General features: G+C 43.6%; 1 protein-coding gene across 1 annotated transcript in view; it reads right to left on the bottom strand.

Annotated features, from left to right (window-relative positions):
• Window positions 1–12,159, bottom strand: part of LOC112557748 — a 109,432-nt gene that overhangs the window by 12,071 nt on the left and 85,202 nt on the right. The window lies entirely within an intron of this gene.

Raw genomic sequence — 12,159 nt, 5'->3', positions numbered from 1 at the left:
GGAAATATCAATTTAAACATTGTTGAAGGGAACAAACCCACAGAATGAACAAGCACATCTTCCTGACAAGAGGTTGTCTGCGGAAACCGGCTTTGCCAGCTCTGTTGCTCTATGGCGGACATTCATCGCCAAAACGAGCTTTAACGACTTCAACGCTTGCTTTTACTTGTTAATTTTGGTCTTATTACAACAATTCTGTCTTGTCTTTTATCCCCCCGTACATGAATACTGCGATAACTTGTCAATACCAGACGCCAGACGGTCAAAAGGAAAAAAAAAAATGATTTGGCCAGGCTGGTAGAGATGAAAACGTGGAGAGTGATTTCCCTTCGAGAGAAAACCGGAAGAATGAAAGCTTGCGGGCAGCTTTCTCAAAGATGCTGCATGAGGGGAGGTCACCTGGGAGGAAGGAGGGCCAGACGAGAAAGACGTAATATGAGGAGGATCGCCGGATCGATGGAGAAGAAAAACAGTCCGGAATAGAGCATACACCTCCCGCTGGCTATCCCGCCATCTCGGACTCCACAGACCCGACAAATTTACTTCCACTTCTTCGCCGGCCCTTGTTCCGAGACCCTGTGCCGCTCGCTGGTTGTCACACGGCATTGCCAGAACCTTCCTTCATTCCCGCAGACTGCAGAAGTACAGTAGTGGACGGGTCAGACATTTACTTTCTTTAGAAACAAGTCGGTGGCTGATGAACACAGATGTCTTCTGCAAAACTCCTCTCAAATTTACAAAATTGGGGAAATTTTCTTGATGTACAACCCGTACGGTTGGATTCAGTTTCGATATTACCATAACAATTTACTAATCCCTATCCTCATAAAGTATGTGTGTGCAAATCATATTGGGGAACCGAATGCGGTACAAATGGTGGATAATGTCGAGTATAGTCGCCTTGCTTGTTCTTAGTTCTATTTATCTCGAGGGCGACTGGACTCGATTAAACAAACCGTTCCGAGAGCTGCAGCTTGTATTATTAATATAAGGACGCTGGCTTTTGTCCACAATGATCTTCAAAAACAAACAAAAAAACTTAGAATACGGTAAACATGAAATAGACGGAATTATAATTATCAGAAAATTAAATATTAACTAAGATAAATTAGTAGATGTCATGTGTTCGCGAGAGCGTGCAGCCACTTCTACTTAACTTCTTGTACATTATCTACCGACTATTGTAGTCTACCCGATGTTGGTTATCAACAACCATTGAAAACTATGTTGGATAAAGAACTTTGGATTACAAGCTATAACTTCTGTTAATCTGCTAATAATGGTTAAACACTAAGTAGTTGTAGGATTTCATACTTTCAAACTTGTATTGAAATTAGTTCTTCAAAAGAGTCGGTCAATCTGAAACGAACTCACCCACCCATTAAAACTTCACAATACTAGACCTTTAGACACAAAAATGGACGGAAAGCTTAATTACCCGGATGGTTTGAACTATTGCATCCACAAGTATCCAAAAGCATATTAGGAGGGAAGGCAAGAGGAGTGAATTAGCTGTAGCATAGAGTATATTGAAGGTACACCTACTCCACCACATTTGAACTAAGGCATGGTGGAGACTGAAGGATCCATGGTCTTTGACACCTCAAATAATGGCGCTGAGCAAGATTCCTTATGACCTTTTTAGTGTCATCTGCAATCTTTATGACTTCCTGTCACCTAAGACAACTTGCTACCCCGATCAATTCCAGCTCCGGCGCCAGCAATGGCCGCCTCCCGCCACCCCTGCCCCAGGAAAGTCAAATAAATAAATCCGCGAGAACGATGTCCCTCCTCAAGTGGGGTCCGGTGCACACGCAGGAAGGTAAAGAGACGCTAATAACATCCAAACACATCCAGTCTTCGATCTCACGAGATTTATATGTCATCCTTTCTGGAGAGAAACCCATAACCAACAGAAAACCGCCTGAGTTCGAGGCTTTGTGGCTCCGTGCAGGATATTGAAGGCTTCGGGCAGTAAGCAGCCCAACCGAGTATTAATAACTGCGAAGAGCGAGGGTAGGGGGTAGAAGGATGAAGAGGAAAGAAAAATGGAGAGAAAGTCAGGGAGGGAAAGTGAAGGAGAGATGAGGGAGTGAACGGGGTTGAATAACAGTTCTCAAACTACCATAACAGTTCTCAAACTACCAATCTCTCCTCTTGGGAATCTCAATCGAAGACGATTTAGAATACTGAGACGGTCTGATGTCTCGACAGAGACCGACAGTGATAAAACAAAACCCGAGGTATGCATCATGGGACTTTATTTATTCATCACAATAATATTCCCGTGGGCCATTAGCGGAAATATTTGTGATCTGTCGTCGTGAGGGATGAAGAACGTGTCCCGCTGGACCAGCATCTCGCCAGCATCACGTGGGCTTGTGAAGAAATGTCACAGTTTGCTGAGCGGACAAGCACACATGCTCACAGACAATTAACTCCGCTTATCGGATATTTATACACATGCATAATTCATTTCTTTGCATTTATGATTTGTCTTTGCTGGTCTGGAATATGGAGAAGGCACAGAAGCCACAGATATACAAACAAAAGATATGAGCTTTTTTTATTTGTGTAATGTCAGAATTCTGCCCAGGGGACATTACATTTTATTTATTTTTAGCCAATATTTGTCGTTTAATGAAGTTTTGATCTACTGTCTTGGACTGCTAACTACAAACTAATAAAAATAAGCAAATGGTGGAGGAATTGGTGCTGTACACCAAAAACAAAAACAAAACACGTTTGAACTATTACTGTAACCTACTGTAAAGTGCTTCCCCCTTCAAAAAAAGTAACTGAGAGTAAATCGGTCTCAGGGATAATTTATGCATGTGCACTCTTCCCACACCAAAAAAAAAAAAGCTATAAATTCAAGATCTTCCCCATGTAGTCATTTCGATTCCGCCTTGGGTCATCTCCCTTTGATGACCACGCATGCGCCGCGAGAAGATGCGGGAAGATCAGGTGTAATCAAATTCGTTTCTCGGGATAATGAAAGCGAGGCTGCAATCATCCCAGCCTCCCCCACGGAGCGATGGAGCGGAATTGACGTTGGCAAAGTAAATGCTCGTCTTTAATTTTGTAGCCGGTCACATTTGCCCTCTTCTGTCTTTGTTGGGGCGCTCGATGTCCATCAGGAAAGGGCGAAAATAAACCATTCCCTGCCTGCTTGAGAGGAGAAAAAAGAGAGAAGGCATGGTTTCAACTGCTTCAGGAGAAGAAGGGTAGTCTGGGTGTAGCCATCACAAGGACCCATTGTGCTAGCGCGGACACCCGCCGACACGACGGGGAACTACTTCCGTGGCGCATCAATACTTAAAAATATATATATATGTCAGGAACTCTTCGCACACTTTGTCTTTCTTTTCTTGCCCCTATCCGGCTCAAGACTTTTAATAATCATAGTTCTCACAGGTGTACCCGCCTCTCTTTCTCATCTTCCAAAAATTCATAATTTCTATCCTTTATGTTTTTTTTTTTTTTTATTTTAAGAGTCTTAACTCCTATTCCAGTGAAGTCAGCAATAGAGATGAGAGAGAGGAGAAATCGATCAGCTTGCACAAAGTAAGCCGAGGACTGGCCAAGATAATACATGGCAAACGGCATGGCCTGGCTTTGGCTTTCCCAGTCAAGATGGCGGGGCTGAGGCTCCCGACTGTCCTGTGCGATTGTTTTAATATTTCCTTCCCAAGGGTCTTTCTTTGCATCGCTACCTTCAGTGGTGTTCATATTTTCATTTATTGTGGTTCCTCACCTCCGTTGATCCGTCCCGCCCACACAGACAGCCACCAGGGAACCAACCCCTAACCCACCCGTTTCGAGCCGTCAAATAAAATCAGTAATTAATCTCACAGGTCCGGCGCTGTTTTCTGCCCATGGAGATTTGATTTAAACAATAAAAAAGTTATTCAAAAAGCTGCAGTATGTTTCTGCAAATATAATTATTTAGTCTTATATCCATCCCAAGACTTCAGCATTTTAGATGCTACTACCCAGTTTTTATTTTTAGAGTTATTCTGAACGAGTGAAATTTTGAACGAAGCGCAAACTTTATCTCCAGGGAATCATCTGAAGTGTATTTGCCTACTTAAAAATATCATCAGAATAACTTTTATCTGTGCAATAAATTGCCAGGTCTCTCCATAGTTTAAACTAAACATAACCCTGTCACTTCGCGTTCACCCCTACGATCACTAGACCCAATCACCCCAATCCCCTCCTCTTAGCATCGGCCGCGTGGATAAACCCGCTAATTAAATAACAACTTTCGTGTTTTCTCTTAAAAAGAGCTCTGGAAGTCTTCAGACGATTTGGAACCGATTTAGCAGCTGCCTGCCTGCGTCTTCACACTGCACTAACTCTGATGTCTGGACCATTAGGCGATGTAAACTGCAGAATTCTGTCTTCGGTTCCCCCCGCCCTATTCCTCTCGCGGGAATTCGCGAGATAACGTGGTGATAACGAAATGTTGTTTTTTTCTCCAAAAGGTACTGGCTTTGGGAGGCAGGAATAAGGGTGCTTAGAATAACAGAAGCGATAAAGAGAGACTTATAGCTGCCTGCTCGCAGTGATAAGTGATGCGGCGAGTCGCATCTTCACGCTCGTTCAGTTAACTTGCACGCGGGGTCTGGTCTGTCTCCCAGGTTATGGCTTCGCCACAAAGAAACAAACAGAAGCGGGCAAACTCATTTTCGCTCGGTTTTAGGAGTTTGTTATTTGTTGAACACGGTTATATTCAAGCCTGTTTTACTAATTGTAGAAAGACAACTTAAAAAAAACCCAGCAACAATAAAGTCGAAAGTTCAGAGCTCACGCAGACGTATGACTTACATGGTGTTGAAACGTGTCAGTAAAAAAAAACTTAGTATTGCCGTGAGTTCAAAAGAAAATGTTCTTCCTTAATTTATGACTTGTCCGATACAAAATTTCTAATCGTAATTAGCCACAACAATTGTTTCGCATGGCACAAAAGCCTTTGTTCGAAACTAAGAATATAAAACCTTTGACTTCCTTAAAGTGAATTTAAAAATAAATTTTAATTGCCAGCCTCTTGATGTTTTGTTGGTTTTTTTTTTTTCATTTGAGGAAATGAAGCTTGTTGGGAAAATGGGTCAGTTTGTCTAACTGCAAGTTGCCTTTTAAAATTTAGCATTTTATTTTTTGGGTCCTCGTGCCACTGATGGATGCGCAGGTCAAAAGTCTGACTGTCCTGAATCCACCGTTTATCAAAGGGAGAGAAATGGTGGACGCTTTTACAGCTCTGCACAGACATCGCTATTCTTGGCAAAGATAACTCTAACTTCAAAAAAAAAAAAAAAAATCTGCAGTCAGCTGCTGCAACATTTCCAAGATACTACTGACTCCGAGCTTGTGGCTAGAGGAAAGTGAAGAACATCATCTTTGATCAGGTTTCAGTGACATGCACGTCAGGCAGGCCAGGTATACAAAACATCAGCCACAGTATTTATGTTTCCGGATCCACTCGCGCGACACCTCCTGCTATGTGCATAACTCAGGCGGGAAGCAGAAGAAGGGGAAGAAACAAAACATCCCGACACCCGCCGAAAGGCCCGAGCCATCCACTCATCGCTATCCTGGGCACGCGAATAAAATAAATAAACGAGCAGTTACGGAAATTACGGGAAATTTGAGAAAACAGGAAAGGCAGGTGAGTGGACTGCTCTTCCAACTCTATTTAAAGCCCGGCATAGAGTCGGAGACTGTTTACACGACGGCCGCAGGTGCTCGATTTACAGGTGTTAATAACCTCCTTGTCTGAAGATCTCTTGAGCGCAGTTAACTCTCGCAAAGGCTCGGTTAAATGAATAAAATCAGAATGAAAGCCTACTTGCACGACAGTTCGATTCGAGTTAATTTCCTCCTGCACGAATTTTCCATCATTAATTAATAAATCTTGTTACTTTCCTTTAGAGGATCTAGTAAAACCGATGGAGCATGAATGAAGGCAACTCGAAGTTGTCGGCCTTGAAATTATCGGTCCTTGTTGTTAAAGGGGTAGGTGGGTTGGTTGTAGGTACTTAACCCCGTAACCCCCAGAGTATGGTAACAGTACAACGATATGACTCCCCTTTCCCTCCTCTTTGCCTCTCTTTCATCGTCAGGGACTTACGGAAAATGTAACAGAATGTAGACACGAGATCTTTTGTTTGTACAGTGAAAACAAACTGATGTAAAACTCCTGTTGCTGCTACTGAAACTCTGCAATAATTCATAAAAAAATGTAGATTATGTTCTAAACGCCCTACTGAAAATTTGGAGATTCTTTTCTTAATGCGTTGGAGTGCTGGATAAGTCATTTCTGGCAGAGCAACCACTCTAATTTTTCAAAAAAAAAAAACTGGACTATTTGTCAGCCCCACTGCTACAGCCGGGGGCCTGCTGATGCGCAATGGAGGAGCCTGCTGTCTCGATGGAGCTCGACTTAGTGTTTGTGTTGATGGAACAGGTGCAGGCGAGCGGCTGATGGAGATGAGGTTGGTGAGGGCAAGCTTCCTTCACAACCTCGCCATGCTGCTCGCTCGGCCTTCTCGAAAGACAGGAGTCTACCAGTGAGCATGAAATGGAGTGATAAATGCTTTTCTTTGAGTAAACATTGAAAATGATATTATCAGAAGACAGAGATGCGAAGACGCTCTCTCCTTCCTTCGTGCACTTCCGAACACTCTCTTCCCCCCCTCTCTCTCTTATAAAAAAAGCACGCAAATACGGAAGCACTTGAAGGAAGAAAATAATCAGCGAAAGAACGGATAAACAGTGTGAGAGAGAAAAAGAATGACGGAGAGGAAACACAGTGGGATATGGAAAAATAAAACCAGAATGAAATAAATAAGATAGTAATAGACGGGAGGAGTTGTAGCTAGTAGCGAGAATGAACGAGATAGTCTCAAAGAGAAAGAACGAGAACGAATGCAAGTATGTTTCTAATCATCCCATGAGGAAACTCGTCGACCATTTTAGTATCTGCTATTTCCACATTTTCGTTGGTGTGATCGTCTAAGAAGCAGGAGGTCTGTCAAGACCAGTTAAAGGGAGGAAAGACAAGGCGGCAGAGTAGTCTCCCCCATGCCTGATGCTTGGAAACGAAGCTGTGAGGTAGTTGTTAGTGCCAGTGCCAGTGTCAGTGTCAGTGCCAGTGTCAGTGCCAGTGCCAGTGTCAGTGCCAATGCCCACTCAAGCTTATTTCCACATACATCAGGCAGGAAACTCTGCTTTACGGATAAGTTGTATTTAGAAACTGATTTGCCTAAATTATTTCCTGTGCTAGGCTAAAAGCAGTTTACACAAAAATCTATAATCTAGTGGGAAAAAATCAATCTTCTCTGCAAAAAATAAATTAAAAGAAATGCAGAATAATTCCCAACAGCAATGTATTTATACACAGACTGTGGTAACTAAAACAACACGGGGACGTTTATGTCTAAGGTGCAAACAAAATAAAAACATTTTACATTCAGCAAAATGCTTTCGCATGTGCCCGTGTGCATGAAAGAAAGAATAATGGAATAAAACAGCACTATCTTACTTGGAACTTGAAACCGGCTTACTGGAAATTTTTTTAAGTTGTATTTTTATCTCGGATTCTATCGAGACTAAGAGTAAAGCTAAGACTAAAAGCTAACTTTAAAAGCTGATATACAGGCAGTATGCTGTGCAGAGTGGGCCCCAAAAGCACATCCACGGAGTACCCACTAAACCGGCACATTTAACTGTAATCCACCCTGAAGGTACAAGACCTCTTGAGCCAGACTGCAATTAGAAGTGAAGGGGCAAAGGGCACAGCAAAATTTCAAGCCACGATTTCGATTAACTGACAACACAAAGTGCCACAGGAGAGAAACTTTTCCGTAAGTCTTTGCCTCCCTGCACTTCCTCCTCTCTCCTTCCTGGGGTTCGGGTGGCTGTGGGTGGGTGGACACAGTGAGCTCGCTGCAAATGCCAGCGCTCGTGTTGGTGCATGTTTCTTTGTTTAAGGCAAGTTTATCAATGCAACCTAGCTTTTAAACATGATGGAGAAGGCCGAACAACACTGCAAGACAACTATTGACATAAAGACTCTCGTGCCAGCACTGGTCGAGACAAATGGAAGAAAGAACTTTCTAGAAGCCGTGTCAACGAAAGTTCAGGCAGATGTTAATGGACAACCGTGATAGAAGTCCGCCTGCTTGCTCCATCAGTATCTGACTACAATGGTGTGGTGTGCAGCAAGTGGAGACGATGATTGAAGTGAATGTTTTAGCTGCAGCTGGTGTTCCAGCTGCAGTTGGTAGAATGTTGGAGTGCCAGCTGAGGAGACCGAGGCATTGCCATTTAAATTAATGGTAATTACTTGTTCGGCACTTACAAAACTTGTTTGAAAGATGGTTCTCCAGGTAAAAATAACTTCGAAAGACGTTTCGGATTGCTTTTAAAAAAGGCACTTTGAAAAATAGGAAACTCTCGTGATGAAGGAAACTTCTGCTGTTACAAAAAGAAAATGAGTGCTGTTTCCTGTACCTGCCTGTTCTGATTCATGTTATTTCTCCCACTCCTAAACCTCGTTTTTCCAGATATAAACTGTTCTGTCTCTTCCAGTTCCAAAGGTCTTTGCCCTAAACTATATATCTTTCTCTTCTCCCTCAAAACTGCGACCCTTTTTCTTACATCAAACCCCTCCCTGAAGCCGTGTATACGAACACACGCTCATGCTGTCATGCATGATTTTTTTCCTGCGAAAATCTTTTAAAATCGTCTTTCTTAAGGTCCTGAGGGTGGTCCTGAGGGTGGTCCTTCCCACACCCACCCAGCATCCCCCAAGTCTGATTCTCTCCACTTAAGCACCTTGAAAGCCCGTTCTTCAATCGTTCGGTTCTATTCCCTATTAAGCGGAGCTTTTTCTCTAGATGCATGCATCCTCCCCTCTTGTTCTCTAGCAGCTGATACTGTCCATTAGTTTCCAGCTATCCGTCTTCTAATGGCATGCCATCTGACAGGCACGAGCACCGCAGCGCTCGGCATTTACACAGAACCTCACCGACACGCAAGGGAGGGAATTGCTCGTCGAGCTAAGTAATGGTCCTTTCTTATTGAACACAGCTTGCCAGAAGCTTCGCTAGGAAACGCCTTTGCGCCCTGACGACAAAAAGAAGACTGCAAAGATTTCTTTCTTAACTAAAAGAGCGGCCTAAAATGCTTGTTTCGTTTAGATGTTGTGAAAGAAGTAATTTATTTATTTCTTTTCTATACTTTAGACACTTCGGACTGTCTTCCGAAACTCCTGAAAGGCACTGAGTGTTGTCTTTCAAACTGACAGCTGTGGGTTAAAATATGAAATAATCCATTTTAACCACGGTGGCGTTCAGTGCATATCAACTTTTTGCCTCCAGACATGGGCTGACACATCAGGACGCATGTCACGTGACCCCTTTGCGCTTTTGGTCCGCCACTATCGCATCTTTCTGTGAGCCACCTCCTTCCTTCTTCCTCCTGCCTGCCCTTCCTTGGTCCTCCGTCCAGCAAGACTCAGCCGCGGGCCTTGAGATACAAATGCAGCCGCTGATACTTTGATCATGGGATTGTTTGATTACAGGAGGTCTCGGCGCTCTCGCTCTATGATCACAAGGCCGAGGAGCTGTGGCTGACTGCTGACAAGCCAGGCGAAAAATTACTCACAGCTAGTCTCTGCTGGTGTCTTAAAGCCCTGACTCCTCCTCTCCCTCCCCTCTCACCACTTCTGCACTAAGACAACTTGAGTCACATGGTCAACGTTTATCGACATCGGCAGACAAAAAGGAATATTTTTATTATTAGAAGAAGATAAGATTCTACTTTTGTGTGGTGTTTAATAATATATGACTAGTAAACAAATGAGCTTTAAAGACAAGCTTGTATATCTATCAATAATTTGAGCATCGCAAATTGATCTCCATACTTACAAGACCAGTATTTAAAATTACTAATTTACACGTTGATCGTAGAGCTTTTTATTTTTAATCTCTCACACACGCAAGCGCGCGCATGTTCGTTCACCAGGTGCATCGACATGCAGAAGACTGCGATGGTTGTAACGATGCAGAAAAGAATCGATAACAGCAGCTTCACGGTGTTAGTCGATTGGAAATATGAGCCGGAAGTATACGGAAATGCTATGGCGCGGCAGGAAGTGATGTCGCCGGAAGGAATAAAGTTGACGCGAGCCTCTACCTGGCGGGAGCGTCTACTGCGGCTTTCGTGTCACGTGCTACATCCGGTCGAGGTGCTTTTGCAATGCTTTTAGTATAAATCCTTCATTTTTTGAGAAAAGTGTAAAAACAACATCTTGAGTGCTTCTTGAGAGAAATGTAAAAAAAATCTTGAGTGCTTATTGTAACAGCAATTGAGGATTAGACACAGTGTAAGCGTTTGATTTCGAAGCAGGATTTATTAGAGAAAACACATCCACCCTCTTTTTAACACATTAATGTACACATGCATGAAAACAACATTCATCTGAATGTTTGATTAACTCTTTACAGTTCACTTGAGCACGAATAGTCAAATAACTTTTGAAGATTATATTTGTGCCTATTTTCTGGATTTAAATGTGTGAAAGTTTATTTAATGGTCTTAAGAAATGGTCATCAGCACCATATTTCCCGCTTGCCTCCTTCGAATACCTACATAGGTGTGGTGTTGTAAATGTTTCGTTAGTTTTATCCTTCCCACAAACCTAAACAGCTCATCTTGTTTTAATGTCTCAGTGAGCTTGTCATCGCCTACATTCTGAATCGTTCTGTACAAGAACCCGCCTGAGAGGCTTGTCCTCCGCAACACTTCGATCTCTTGGCCAAAGTATAAACTTCTCCTTCCCTTTTCTTTTTTTTTTTTCATTGCTATGCGTGGATGTCGCCGGGCAAAACCTCGCGACCACGCCCCTCCCTTCTCGCTGCACTATCATCACCACGTGTGACATGGCGAGTAGGGGACGTTCGGGAAAACCCAAGCGGCAATTCCGGAGGGTGAGTCTGTCAAACAGTTCATGCTGACCAGAGGGTAAAAGAGGGAAGGGGAGAGGGTTGAGGAACGCGAAGGCGCGGTTTCTCGCCAAACCCTCGCTAGCCGCGAGATTCCGCGGTGCATTGCCATGGTAAACGGGATCCCCGCACGTGCTGCGGGGCGCCAGAAGCAAAGCCCCGTGGAGTGGCGGCGACACTTGGCGCGCGATTAGGTCAGGTAACCCTGTGGGCATGGCAGCCTTGTAAGCGTCTTGTGAGATTGGGCGCGTGACTGGCATGGCAACGGAGCGATTTGTGCTGAGTGCCGATTCGTGCGAGAGACTAAAGAGAAAATGGCAGGGGCCCCGACACGGTGTCTGAAGGCAGGCTGCCAGTTAGTGTTTTCCGACTTAGGCATTCACAGAAAGGGCAATTTCGGTTGAGAGAGGAGTCATCCAAAACTACACCACGTACTCCTGTAAGTAAATGAAGAGTTCGCAGTACAACTTCAGAGAAAAGATAGGCCGAAGATACCAGGAAAAGGGATTTTATCGCCACGAAAAAAAAAAAATAAATACAATGTGTTGAACAGACACTTGAATGTAAGACAATAGTGAGGTCGCTAGGGAAAAAGAAGGTATAAATAAATGATGATGGACTGAGGAAGAAAGATGGGACATCGGATAAAGCGATGAACGACGAGGCTTGGCAGGAGTACCAGCCCAGCGTGGCAGGCCCATCTGGTCAGCATCAAAACGGATGACTCCAGGGACTAACGGAAATTTTATCGATCCTTCGACATCCATACTTCAAGCTCTGCAACAGGAACCGGAACTGCGGAAGGACTGGAGGATTGGAGGTGGGGGGCAGAAAAATGATGACCTGCAATGTAAGGGGCGGGGAGGCTGGGATCCGTGAAACAGTAAATAATGCAGTTCCCTCTCAACATCCGTGAAGCAGTTCTATGGATTTTGGAACTAGAGACAAAGCACGCGTTGTTCCCAAAATAAACAATCGAAACAATTAGTGCAAAACATTATCACAGAAAAGTATGCAATACACAAAATCCCTTTTACAGCATTTACGGGGTGAAAAAGTATGAAGAGTGTATTTTATTTATAGAAAAGTCGTTGGGGATAGTGGAAAGGGGTATGCACCCAATGACCCACATGCACGACTCACTAAA

Source organism: Pomacea canaliculata, linkage group LG2 (genome assembly GCF_003073045.1).
Source record: "Pomacea canaliculata isolate SZHN2017 linkage group LG2, ASM307304v1, whole genome shotgun sequence".
NCBI lineage: Eukaryota > Metazoa > Mollusca > Gastropoda > Architaenioglossa > Ampullariidae > Pomacea > Pomacea canaliculata.
Note: the sequence above shows the minus strand (reverse complement) of the source record. Positions and strands in the feature narration are given on the sequence as shown.